Source organism: Corvus brachyrhynchos, unplaced genomic scaffold (genome assembly GCF_000691975.1).
Source record: "Corvus brachyrhynchos isolate BGI_N302 unplaced genomic scaffold, ASM69197v1 scaffold167, whole genome shotgun sequence".
NCBI lineage: Eukaryota > Metazoa > Chordata > Aves > Passeriformes > Corvidae > Corvus > Corvus brachyrhynchos.
Genome location: NW_008239547.1, coordinates 4,796,508 through 4,809,915, shown reverse-complemented (window position 1 = coordinate 4,809,915; position 13,408 = coordinate 4,796,508).

Sequence of the window (13,408 nt, the reverse complement as noted above, 5' to 3'; positions counted from 1 at the left end):
CTAGCTAAGGCAAGCAAGGTTCATTTGTTAATTAACATTTGTGGCACCTTGAAAACTGAAAATACTGCATATATACCCAAGTATTTTTCTAATGCCAAAGTGGCTTGCATTTAAAGTTTTTGAAGCCATAATGACTTGGTCTGTCAATTCCTGATCAATTCTATCGATAAAATTAAAAATAAAACAGAAAGATATTGAGTCCTGTCATCTGAAGAAGACTCTTCTTCTCCTGTATGTGGGGTGTTTCCTTTCCTACCTCTTCAAGGTTTGAAGTCCAGAAGACTGCTGAGTCAGTGATCATAAAGTACTTACAGCAGAAATACATAAAACATCTACTTAATGAAAACATTAAAATATATGCAATGTTTCAAGGATGCTGCTTTGAAGGTTTCTGCAGATTGGGCACATCAGTAATTTATGCACTGTCTGGCTTTGCATGTTGCACTGGGCTACCTCCCCTTGTCCTCACCTGAAACATGGACCATGGCAGCCTTTCCACCCTGTGCCTACCCCGGCGAGACAGGACGCTCTGCACAGGGAACACGCAGTGACAGGCGCTGTCTCATGAACATTTGAAGTGGTGCACACAGAGATACACACAGACAAGCAATTCTCAAAGAAAGATGAGTTGCTGTTATCATGGAGCTTGGCAGTAAATTTAGCTTTCTGCCAAACTGGTACCTCCATTTCTCCAGTCATCATTTGCAAAGGCGGCTTTCATGGAATTTGTAAAATCAGTTTGTTTCTGTCTTTTCCTTTGAAGAAAGTCAGTATCACCCAGACCTCACAGAGCTCGCAGCTGGATGCACATGTTGGCTGCCCTGTTGGATCCCCACTGAGATAAATGTGTTTGTTTGCATTTACCCTCCTTTGAAGGGAGACAGAGTCTCACATCGTACAATCTCAGTGCAGAGCCAGGGGAATTCTTCCATGGGTTCATCTCACAGCCCCCAGAAGTGGTATTCAGGGCACTTAATAAAAAGTTAGAGACACCAGCTATTCATCTGTGTAACAACTCCCAAAAGAAAGAAAAAAAGGAGGCTGCACAGAATATGGATAAAATTCAGGGCACATCCTAGCTTTTAATGAAACTCTAAATATCAAAAATCAATCTGCTAATGTGGGTGATGTAGTCAATGGAGAGGAACCAAAAGGCTTACTGAACTTGCTTTGAAGGTTTGAATAAAGAAGGATTTCTTTCAATGCTTCTGGTCAACGGGCATGTTAAGTCAAGTGCAGTCACTGGAGTGCAGAGAAGCAGGATGGCTGGGGAAGCCCAGGCAGAGGGAAGATGAGGGATGAGCTTGTATTTTGGCAGGGAGGTGACTGCAAGCCTGAACTCATTTCAGCATAAAAAGACAAGTGAAATAAGGCAGTGTTGGGTTCTGCATGATCCACTTATCTTTCATCTGTAGATTTTAATTTCTATTTGTAAAAGAATAGATGGATGTTATGCAACATTTTTCTAATACTCCAACTGTGGAAAACAAACCACATCTGGCACATAAAATAACAACGAAATTATCTGAAAGCTGTACTGTTCTTAAAAACAGCTACAAGTATGTGTTCAAATAACTTGCTGGAAAAGAACAGATCCAATTTGTCAGATGATAATACATAAGCTTAGAAGGAGGGAAAAATTAAGCCAAGAGAAATATTGCACTTCAGAGAGTTCAAATAAAGAGGTTCCTTTCCACCAAACTTCTGTGGGCTTGCAAGGCATAAATTACACAAACAGCATTTAAAAACAGGAATGCAAAAATCAAAGAGCAAAATTAAAAGCTCTGTTCATGTTCCAGCCATGTAACAAGTGTGCAGCAGATGTCAGAGGCCTGTGGTTAAGAAATCCTCTGGTCTGGATGCACAATTTCCAGTATGTCCTGCTGGCACGCATCTGAAGGTAGGCTGTAACAAATGCACTGTCAGCTGTGTAAAATACACAGTCTGTGAGAGGGGGAAATAGTGCAAATCTGGCAACGATGCCTTCCCTTGTATTTCTCTAACAAAGCTGTTATTTCACAGAACGAGGAGGCACTGGTGGCCTGAGGGCTGTCACACTCCATCTTGGTGAAGAACCACCTCCTTTCCCAGTTCCTCTCTTGCATTGGTGCTGAGGTTTCCAGTGAAGCACAGGGTAACTCGCTGCACCTTAGAATGAAGCAGTTCACCTTAACTGCTGCTGACATTTGGGTTCTGAGGATGTATCCTGCTTTCATTGTCCATTATACCCTATTTGGGTGAAAAGACCTGTCCTGCCAAAGGCAGAAAGAAATAATAAAAGTAAAACTAACATATTGAAATAGTTTAGCTGAGGGAAATTGTCAAAAGACTATGGATTTCTTTCTTTGGGTTTTTTATGTTTAAAGTGATTTCTAAAGCTGCAGTTTGATCATGTTCTTAAAATATGTCAGACTTTACATGTTAAGCAGTAGAAAACTACCCTGCCTCCTACACTCAGAGAGCAGGAGAAGCATGTTGTGATGACTATATAAAGCCCTTCCTGCAATTGAGTTGTTCTTAAATATTTTATCTACCAAACAATAACAAAACATCAGTCAATACCACACACAGATCCCAGATGAATGCAAGACTGAATACACATTAAAGTCTTTGCTGACAGCCCAGATGAGGGTTTTTCGTGCAGGTTTGCAGGCTTAACATTGTTTAAACAAACTCTCCTTTCCATCACCTCTGCAGCTGCAATGGACCTCACTGTGGGAGTAAATTACACGCCCGCTTAATCTGAGAGGGTTTAGATTAAATGTGAAGTGTCATCCCGGGGGTGGAGGGGAGGGGATGGGCTGGCTGGGGAAAGGGAGGTGGCAGGGGGGATGCTGCATGCGAGCCCAACGTGGAATCAAATTAACTAGTTCTGCTCTGTGTACATTTTATTCCTCAGAACAGCTGTGAGTCTGAGCTGAATCCTGCGATGGGAAATGCTGTTTGTCAGTACCTTCCCCTTTCTACCACTGAAAATATTAAGAAAAAGTATGTTCACGTTCAAGTTTCCACTATGTTTATTAGTAAGAAAAGTATACAGATTTTGGAGTTGTACACCACAAGAGCAAAGCATAGGAAGGCAGGTGTAAAATGCACTGTTTCATGCTGGCAGCCACAGTTTGGTTTTTGTGGCAGAGTGATAAATGACAGAAATTCACAATGTTCTCCCGACTCTCTTGAAAGATGTATTCTATAGAATGAAAATAGAAGCACTGAATTATTAAAAATCATCCCATTTACATATGAAAATGGTATGGTGTCACACTAAATACACCATATTAAGAGGTCAATTAGAGACCTATTTTGAGTTAATGGAATTAGTTCTTTTTTTATTTTACATTTTAAATGCAATATTTCAAGGTGTAGTGGCGGTCGAAGGTCTAGTGGGATAGAAAATAGAGTAATCCAGTTAAAGGCTGTTAATGCTTGAGGAATGGCTGAGAGCAATGCCAGCAGGTGAAATGGTGCAATGGGGCAAGAGCTGAGCAGGCAGTGCCCTTTTCTTCCCACCTATGCTGACTCCCCTGTGCATGGGAGTGAGAAATGTTATTTTTTAAAGTGCATTCCCTGTATCTGAATAGCCCATAAGAAAAGGGAAAACACATTCGAGCTCCGGCTCCCAAACACAACTCTCATTTCACTAAATCTTACAGCACTGCTTTAAATCCTATTTGGTTCAGTGGAAACTGAGAATATAAAAAAATCCTGAGTGCAATATTGCAACTGGTCAAGGTACAATTCTTGCATTAGTCACTGAACAGTTGTTCAGATGCAGATTTGCGTTGGAATCGGCTCCAAAGGGAAACAGCTAGAAAGAGCTTCTCTACTCTTCAAAGGATTTGCTGCTCCTGTGATGCCCCTGGAATGTTAATGCATATGGAAATTGGTCCCCTCTATGTTAGAAGAGAGAAGATGGCTGCAAAAGGGGAAGCCTCTGGACTGAACAAGTCACTAAATGAGGTATGAGGTGTCTTTTGGCATCCAAGGACAGTTCTTGCCCACAACACCACAGGACCCTTGCTAACCCTGTCTTTCCACAGTGCCCAAGCATACATCTATTGGCAGTTGCACTGGTGATGTGGATTCAGCTCGAAAATCAACAAGAGCAAAAAACCCAATAGGATGGCTTTCCTACAACTGGTATATTCTTGCCCATATGGCATAAATCACTGCCAAAATAGATATAGTTATATGTCTACAGCTATACTCTTCTTTTTGTCTGTTCTCTAGATAAGGCACAGACTTAAATATTCAGAATTATATTATATGCTGTTTATGGTACAGGCATGCAGGAAGGCAGTTTTGTCACCAGAGTTACTACTTAGCTAAAGAAATGACACATACAGTGCATGAAAGAGGACACATCATGCTGTCCAGAAGAGCCTGGAGATAGTTTAGCTCACACTCATCCCTGGGCACATATGCTGCCACTGCAGTGTGTCTGCATGGAAGAGACCAGACCCCTCTCCCAACAGTACTGCTGTACCACTGAGGTGCCATGGCCCAGTTTCTGTAGCAGACCAGGCACAAATTCCTCTTGATTCATCTTGTCTGGTTGCAGCTCCAAAAAGTTTCCAAAATAGTTTGGGTCAACAGTTTCTTTTATTTTGATGATTTGCCCCCTGCAGGGCTGATTATTGGTACCAAACAAAGAAAATCACCATATCCTAGGGACTCCAATGCTTATATAATGATAATTTAAAAACTATATGGGGCATAAGATTAAGAAGGTTGCATTTCCAGTTGGTTGAACCATGTAACTGGGTAGAACTCTTCTCTCTGCACCTATGAGACTGAAGGGTGGATGTCAATTTTAACATTAGGAGGAAACTTTTCATCCAGTGCTTTGCCACAGAGCCCGCATTGCTACTTCCTTCTACGGCAGCAGCCAGATCCTGTGCTAGCTAGAAAGATGTCAGCAACCAAGCCAGCTATCCCCTCTTGGGAATATGAGCCACTCGCTTTCCTGTAAGCTGAGCCACAAGACCACTCATTTCCTGCCACTTTCTGACTCTCGATCTTGTTCCACAGATTTTTCCTTTACAAACAACAGGGGGAAAGCTGTGGAAAACAGAAAGGAGAAATAGGTCACACTAGAAATTCTGAAACCTCAGCAAATCTCTTGTTTAAAGTGATTAATTCAGTGACCTCTGACCACAAGGCAGCCCTTCAGTTTGCCAGCAGAGGATAAAACGAGTCAAGATTTGAATGAGTAAAGAGGGAATGAAGGGTGAGTTAATCCAGTAACGATGAAGGAACATTGGAAATAAAAATACTCAACATATATGCTTCTTCACTTTTGTCCTTCTATTGCATGCAGTTTATTTCTGGATATGATAGAATATCAAGTACATTTATATTCTTTTTGATCTCTACTGTTTGATCCAGATCCAGCCAGCAGAGCAGACTGATGCTCTTAATGCTATTAAGTAGCACAGTCTACATTTATTTATTTTTTAGAATAGAAACTAGAAAAGCGCTTGCAAAACAGTACAGGGTTAAAAGAAAATTAGGTACTCCAGTAGATGTTAACATTTTAATCTTCCTTTTCTGAGGTTTTGTGTCCTAAAATATAAATTTTTTTTGTAATGGAAAGAGACAAACTGGTTAGTGACATTGAACATTTTTCCCTGAGTTCCCTGCAAAACTCCCATGCAGAATATAATCTTTCATCTATAGTTATAAGCCTGTAAGCTGCTTATACTATTTTTAGTCTAAATTCACCTTTCATTTGGTTAGTCTCCAGCAATGCAGACCAAATTTGCACTTAGAAATTTCCTAGCCATTTCCAGTTAACACCATTAAAAAGTGAGAAAGGAGTCTTGAACTAAATTGTCTCAGCAATGCACATATTTTTGCAGCTGGATAGTAAGCAGATACTTCAGCATCTCCTTTGTATGATAGCTTTAATTGTACTGTTTTCTCCCAAGTAGAAAGGAAGACTTGTGGGAAACTCATTTTGAAAATGCTGCTGTCCAGCAATGCTAATGGCATGAAAACTTCCCCATAATTGTTTATGCCAGCAGCACTTTAAAATGAGAGAAAGAGTCCTTGGAGTAAGATAAAATGCCCAATTGGCACCTCCTGTAGTCTATTATTATTTAGTTAAGGTTCAGTTGCTAAAGGTTCACATATTGCTTGAATGAATTTCCATTTTCATGTGTGGTTTAGGTTCCATTTGACACCAAAATATCAGCCCAGTACTGATTATTTGATTTTATTGTACGAATAAATGAAGAAGTGAAGGTGAAATGTATAATAAAACCTTGTCTTCCCACCATCATAAATGTTTTAAGATTCAGCCAATAACATATTAGACCTCAGTCTTTTCCTCAAATAGAAAAATACTTCTTAAAGTGTATATTAACTCTTAAGTGTCAGGTTTTTATGGTTCTCAAAAAGGAGTCCTGAGAGAACCATTAACTTTGTTTATGTCCGCACAGCAAAACTGCCATTTGAGTTGTCTTTGATTAAATCATTATCTTCTTTTTTTTTATGCTTTATTCTTTCTGGAGACATAAGAAGCCATTAGTAGCAGAGATAAAGCTGTTGAGAGTCCAAGAGACAAAAATGAGAGATTATTTATATTCAGCTGTCCGGTAAAAGATTAGAAATATGAATCATTATTTTATAATATTATAATAAACGATGAGGTAAAGTTTTGGCTTTTGACAGGTATGGTGTGATAAAACCAGAACTGCCTATAATTAATATTTATTATTATTTACTGAGCATGCTAAAGTGCATGCTGATTTACAGGAAAGTACACAGATAGAACCCTCCAGACGGGAAAGTTGTGTAACAAAATAAATTGTGACAAAACTGATGATGACAAGGAGGGTCCACATGTCTCCCTTCCTTCCCAAGCAAGAGCCCTGCAACTTTGTGGAGGGCAAAAGTTTCTCACTGCCTACTAATTAAGCCCATTGGTGATTTAATGCTTGCTCTGCTAGATATGGATCACCAGCTACATTTTAATGCTACTGCATTACAGCTGCAACAAATAGTCTGCTTAAACTGAGAAAAAGATGCCAATATTTGGTGTAATATACAACATTCTCCAGATGCAGTAGCAGGAATTACACTGACAATAGTTGCAAATTTGAGTAATATTGACACTATCAATCACAACAGGGCCTCAGTGGCCGTTAAAATTTATGATGTCAACCTTCTAATATATACCTGTTAATGAAAATCAAAGATTGAAACAATACTGATTTATTGGGGCAGGCTTGTGAAGGCTTTAATGAGAGCATCTTTCTCATTGAATGGCTACTTGGAACAATACTGTTCCAATATTGCAGGACTTTCAGTAGTTACAGCCCTTGCACATTGCCACTGCTAGAACTTTAAATGGAATTTTGAAAAGTTTAGGTTTTCCTCCAAAAAGGATATGAGACTATCATCTTCAAATATTAGCTTTGTGGTCTTAAAATTAATAGCAAAAATTACAGTTAAGAGGCATAGAAGGTCCATTAATACCTAAAATGTGTGGTGTTCAGGACCAAATTTAGCATGGAAAACTGGGGAAATAATTAATCTAACAGTTCAGAAGCCTTGTTTTTGCCTGTAATAGTATCTCTAATGTCTGTCATTGCATGGGGGCTCTATCCCCCTTCATACCCCTAATGAAGGAACAGAAGTCACTGGAGGCCAAAGTACCCAAATGACCTTTTTCTTCCTTAAAAACTGCCCTTGTTCTGACACCTCCAGGAAGCTCATGAGCAATGAAGACCACTGCCTGTCATGCAGGTCACTTTTCGCTGGCCATCCCCCAGACTGGCTGTTTGAACCCATGGGTGGCTCCTGGCCAGCTCACACCTTGGTGCCTCAGGTACCGTCCGCCACTGCCAAGGACCAAGGAACAGCCTACAGGAAGGACTGGTTACAATAGGAGTGTATCACACACCCCCAAGCCTTGTGCTTGAAAGATTGTTTTTAAAGGAAATTCTTCCTGGATCAAGGTGAGGACTGAAATCCTTCACCATTCCTCCCGTGTCGTTATGGGCACAGCAATCACGTGCCAGCAGACTGGCCCCTGTTATGCTTGGCACATAAAAAGAGATATGTTGCCCCAGTCCCTGGTTCCCATCTCAGATTTGAAGTATTTCTTCATGATTCCTTTCCTACCTTTGAAAGGGTTGTGGTCAATCCCATAGCATTTTTTGGGTGTTGGCTGTAACTCTATGTGAAATGTGATGCTACCCTTGTAAGTAGATGCACCAGTTAATGATTCCTTGCAAAACTGGTGCAACATGCAGGTCTCAGTGCTATTATCTGCATTTAACAGCTACAGGGGTCAAATCTGCAAGGGAAGCTGGAAGGGCTCATGTGAAGGACATGGAGAAACATGTAGCTGGGATTATATTTCAGGAATTCCTTCTTTACCGGCTTTATTATTAATTGTTGGATCAAGAACTAGTCTCCAACATGGCATTCTTCATAAATACACAAATTTTCCAACTGATCAGCCAATAATTCGTCCTCTAAGCTTTGTGCCCAAGTTAAGGCAGTGTAACTTGGGGATTGAGGTGGATTGATTCCTCCTTGTCATCAATATTTACAAAACTGACTTTGGTTTCAAGGCACACACCTAGTAACAGCGAAATCAAAGGGTGGTCATAGGAAAAAAGTGTTTCACATTTCAGTGCCGTAAGTTCTTCTATTTTAGTTATAGCTTAGTTTGTTTTTTCAAATTCTCTTTATGTTAATATAAAAAGGAATTCAAGCTGAAATAGTTACCATCTGTCTGAAAGAGGATGGGAAAATATGGTTACTAAAGAATGTTTAAAGTGTGGAGCAAAATACAGTCCTGTTAATGGTAAAATTTCTGTCATTAACATTAAAGATTAAAGGCTATAATTTACAGGAAAATATATTGCGTGGCTTATCACATTTTTAATGAAGGGTTCAGCATTACAGCAGGCAAGCGCTGAGAAGAAAAATGCACCTCTTGGATTTTATTTGCTCTCTTGAGACACTATCCTATCATGATTGTAGCCCATAGGGTCAGCCAAATGAACACTAGGCAGTAAGTCAGCAGCCCCCAAAAGGTTACCAGAGCTTCTTCCTAATGTTACAGCAATGATTTGAAAAATTAGCTCGCATTAACCTTTCACCTTTCGGTGGATGGTTCAAATCTAGTATGGGTTGGTAGTGATTGAGAATGGTTCCTATAAGTTTAATGTTTTTTTGGTGGTTTATGCAATCAGAGTGGGTGGTCTCATGCTGTGCCCCAGGGGAGGTGTGTCTGCATGAAGAAAACCCCCCAATAACTTGCCTCAATTGGTGCTAATTGGAAGCCTCCCTGGCAATTTCAGCAGGGACTACCCCCTGTGTGGGCACAGGCACTGAAAAAGCTGCTACAGACCATGGCTGCAGCAGAGGCTGCTCTTAAACACTCTGGCTTCATCAGCAAGACTTTGAATATCTGAATTTTTAGTTAAAGCAGCTTTGCCCATCTTTGGTGCTGAGTATTCCCAGGGACCTGCTCTAGCTTTAGCCCCTTCACCCCTTCCCTTCCCCACATTCCCCAGGTCCTTCCAAGGGTGCTTCCTAACTCCTCATTCCCTCGCCATAGCGCAGACGTGTGCATCTTACTGGACAAGGTCTGGGGACAAGGCCTGGCCCTATGAAATTAGGGTCTGCTCTCTTCAGCTAATGTAATTTAGGATGTAGGTGACTTTTGCCCTATAGTCACTGGCAATGAACCCATTTACCTCCTGCCTTTGTGTACCTGATCCACCTCCAGACCGTGCCCCTTGCCCGCTCCCCCACACCAAGATCCACAGCATAAGTGTATACATGAGGTGAGAGACTGCAAACAAGCATTTGCCATAAGGTAATAGGCATGGTGTCGTGGTTTAGGAATGGTATTCCCCAATTCAGTCCTCCCACTGAGAAGACCATGAGCCACTCCCCTTGCCCCCTCTGATGGAAAGCCTAAAAGGCAGAGATCACAGGTTGAATAAGAACAATTTACTGGAAACAGCAATGAGATAAGAAAACCAGCAATGGTGGACAATGCTACCATGTTTTTATGACCAGAAGCCACCCACTTCTTTCTGGAAGCCAGAGAGAATCCCTTTCCCCTGACCCTGGCAAGGACATGAGGTGGTATCAAATAACATTAAGGTCATGGCTGAAACTAGGACACGCGGAATGGCCCAAGAGCATGGAGGTCTGGCCCAGTGGTGTGGACTCAGAAGCACAAGGTCCAGTGAATTCCCTAAGGTTCACCACGATGACTAAGACAACATTAGCACAACCTCAGGATGTCCTGGTTCCCTGTGTTCCTTCAAATCTTGTACCAATAGTAAACATTTGTCACATGCACAAACACAGCTCTCTGCAAATCCTGCTTGTTTTCTGCAGAAAATTCTTTACCTGGTCTAACAAACTACCCCCTTTCACCGTCTGTGGTATCTTGCAGCTAGAAAAAATTATCAGGCTCTGGCTGTGTGTATTTCTTGGGTGAGAGAGAAAGCAAACAGCACTCATGGGTTTTTTTCTTTCTTGGGTAAATAGTTCTTGTTAAATCAACCTAAGTAAGGTGATTTGCAGTATGGATTTTTCCCATCTAAGTTATTAGAATAAGTTCAGTCAGCACATTCAACCTTAGTCTCTAGTGGTCCATAAATTTAATGCAACACTCAACTCTCCTTCAGTGTTTTTGGTGTATACTCGAGTTTTTCTTGGCACAGAGAAAAGTGGCAGGTGGAGTGATCAGAGATTTTTTTCTCGTCAAAGTGAGATTAGGGGGTTTTTTTAGGTTCCTTTGTTCTGTAAAAGCCCTGGTCTAATTCACTACAAGCTATCTATGACTGAGAATGCCATTTCTTTACTAATTTATATGTTTGGTTTAAAACTGTGCACCAACCTCAGTGGAGTTCCTCTATTTTTAGTATCCTGCTAAGAATTTTTTACCAAAGGGTTTTATGCACAAGAAGGGAAGGTTTTACTGGGATTTCTTTATTTGTGCATTACATTATCAAAGGCAAACAGTTTCTTCTTTCTTTGCCCTAATAACTTATCTCAGCAAGAGAAAGTGGGACACCCGGGCTAGCTTGAGGCAATAGAAACCCACCGGCATCTGCTCAGGACAGCACTGATTGACTTGAGCCTGGGCTAAGCTGGGTATGTAAAAGTTAAAATCCCCAGAGTGTGTGAGCAAGTGTGCTTGGGAAGGAGAAACAGGAGAAAGAGGATTTGCAATGAGCTGTCTTCTCCAGGAATATACTAAATAGAATTCACCTGGCAAAGAAAATCGAGAATGCATGCAGCTTTCTTGGCAGGTGCAGAGGCAGCCTGTGACATGATTTAATGGTATTTTAAAACACAAGCACTAGAAACAAATGGGAGTGCACTGGGATGAATTAGATGGATTAAGATTCAATGTGATAACCTAATGACCTCAGGAATAACTAATGACCTACCCGAACAGAAATGTCTGCTGGGTAGGGAACAAGGCAAACCTGTTCACTTTGATGATTTTGCTGGCACTGAAACCCCTCATTTGGGACATTCAGCAGAAACAGCTTATAAAAAGTATTGGCTGAAGTCCTCAATTTGTGCAAATTGTCTTGGTGCCTTTGGCATTGGATATGTGACCCTCTGCCCTGTTGAAGCATCTGCCTCATTCTGGTAACAAGACAGAAATCAATGCAAGCCTAAATGTGAATGATATATTGATGGCTGCTGAGATACTCTGGTTTATAGAAATGCTTTCATAGTACCAGGAACAGGACAGCTAAAATTTAACACCCAGAGGTGCTAGGGACTGCCCCAAATATTTTATGTGTGAAGAAGTGACAGCAATGGTTAAAACATTTGAAAGGGTGACTGTGGTGTAGAGGCATTGGTCTGGCACCCAGCAAGACTCCCTTCCACAGTAAAAGTGAAGCTTTGCTCCTGTGACATTTGAAATAAGAAATGAATGATAGTGTACCTAAAACTCTCCTTAAAATTAGTACTTTGCCTCAACTTCTTTTCAGTCTGATAATTATTCACAGTTCAAAAGGAAAATTATCATGATCTTCGCTGAACAAACTAAAAAATCTCCTGGTGTATCAATTAAGAGATTGTGTAGAGCATTGCAATTAATTTTTTTAATTGAAATCCCTATTTCTTAGCAGTGGCAGGCTGATTTAGTGCCTTGAAGGACACAGACACTCTTCAGAAATGAAGAGAATGAGCTGGTCACTGGAATGGAAATCCCCTTTCTGCACTCATTTATGAGATGAGAACACTGAGACAAGTGTCCATAAATCTCAGCTTGGCCACTAGACTTGTCAGCAAGTGAGAGCTACAGAGAGTCACCTGAAGGCATCAGTCTGTTAACTCTGTAGTACATTCATAGCAGCTCTGAGGGGTTGTGGGTGCCCTGTCTGGAGAATGCATAGACATCTGCACATTCACACTGCACGGTGCATGTCGCAGTGGACGACACGGCCTAACTCTCAGCTTTCCATGGGATTAGAGCACCTCTGAGGGGCTCTAAGAAGCAGTAGACAGCACCACTCCCAAAGTACCATGCACATATTCCAAATTCAGGTGGGATGGGATGAGATCAGTTCCTCTCTTTTCTTATGTTCTTGCCATGTATATGCTCTGTACCAGCACTGGCTCATACTCGCTTGCACAACTCATCCTTTCTCATTGCAAAAAGTGTTCCTGAGCAATGAAGAGCTGCACAGCCACGAAGCCCTTGATGTGAAACAGCACCTACGTATGTGGGTGTGGATGTGTGGCCAGCTGAGTGCAAAGTGTTACTGTGTGCGGCACTTGCCATTTAATACAATTGGAAGTTCAGAGCCTGACCTTCACAATGGCTACATAAAAATGCTTCCCTTGATCAACCTCAGCTCATGATTTCATCTGTGGCACCTCTGGGGCACTGCCCTGTGTGTGGAAGATGTCTCTGTCCCACCATAAGACCCTGGGGTCGTTGTGCTCCAACAGCTGTTATCAGCTCCTTTAATTACTAACAGGTATGTTAGAAAGCATCCGAATTGTAATCAGACTGAAATAGAGTTACAATGATATCTGATCTGGGAATTTAGTCCAAAGCTTTCCTTTTCCATGATGGTTTTCATTTCCTGTAATTTAGAGAGCTGGAAGCATTTATGGAATATCACATGGTTTTAGTTTACACAGGAAATCAGCTGCAGTTGCGGGAAGATACTGACTTAGGGGTTTTAGGGTTTGTTTTGTTGGTTTTTTTAAGAAACTAAGATTGCTTCAGAAGAAAACATTGCAGACTTCTACCTCCGCTGTTTGAAGCCTGTGTTCTGCAAAGCGATCTATGATTATATAGGAACAAGCAGTTTATTTCTGTTACATGATGATCACTTAATGTGAATGGAGCAATAAATGCCTTTCCTTTTTAGAGTGAAGAGATAAACCAAAT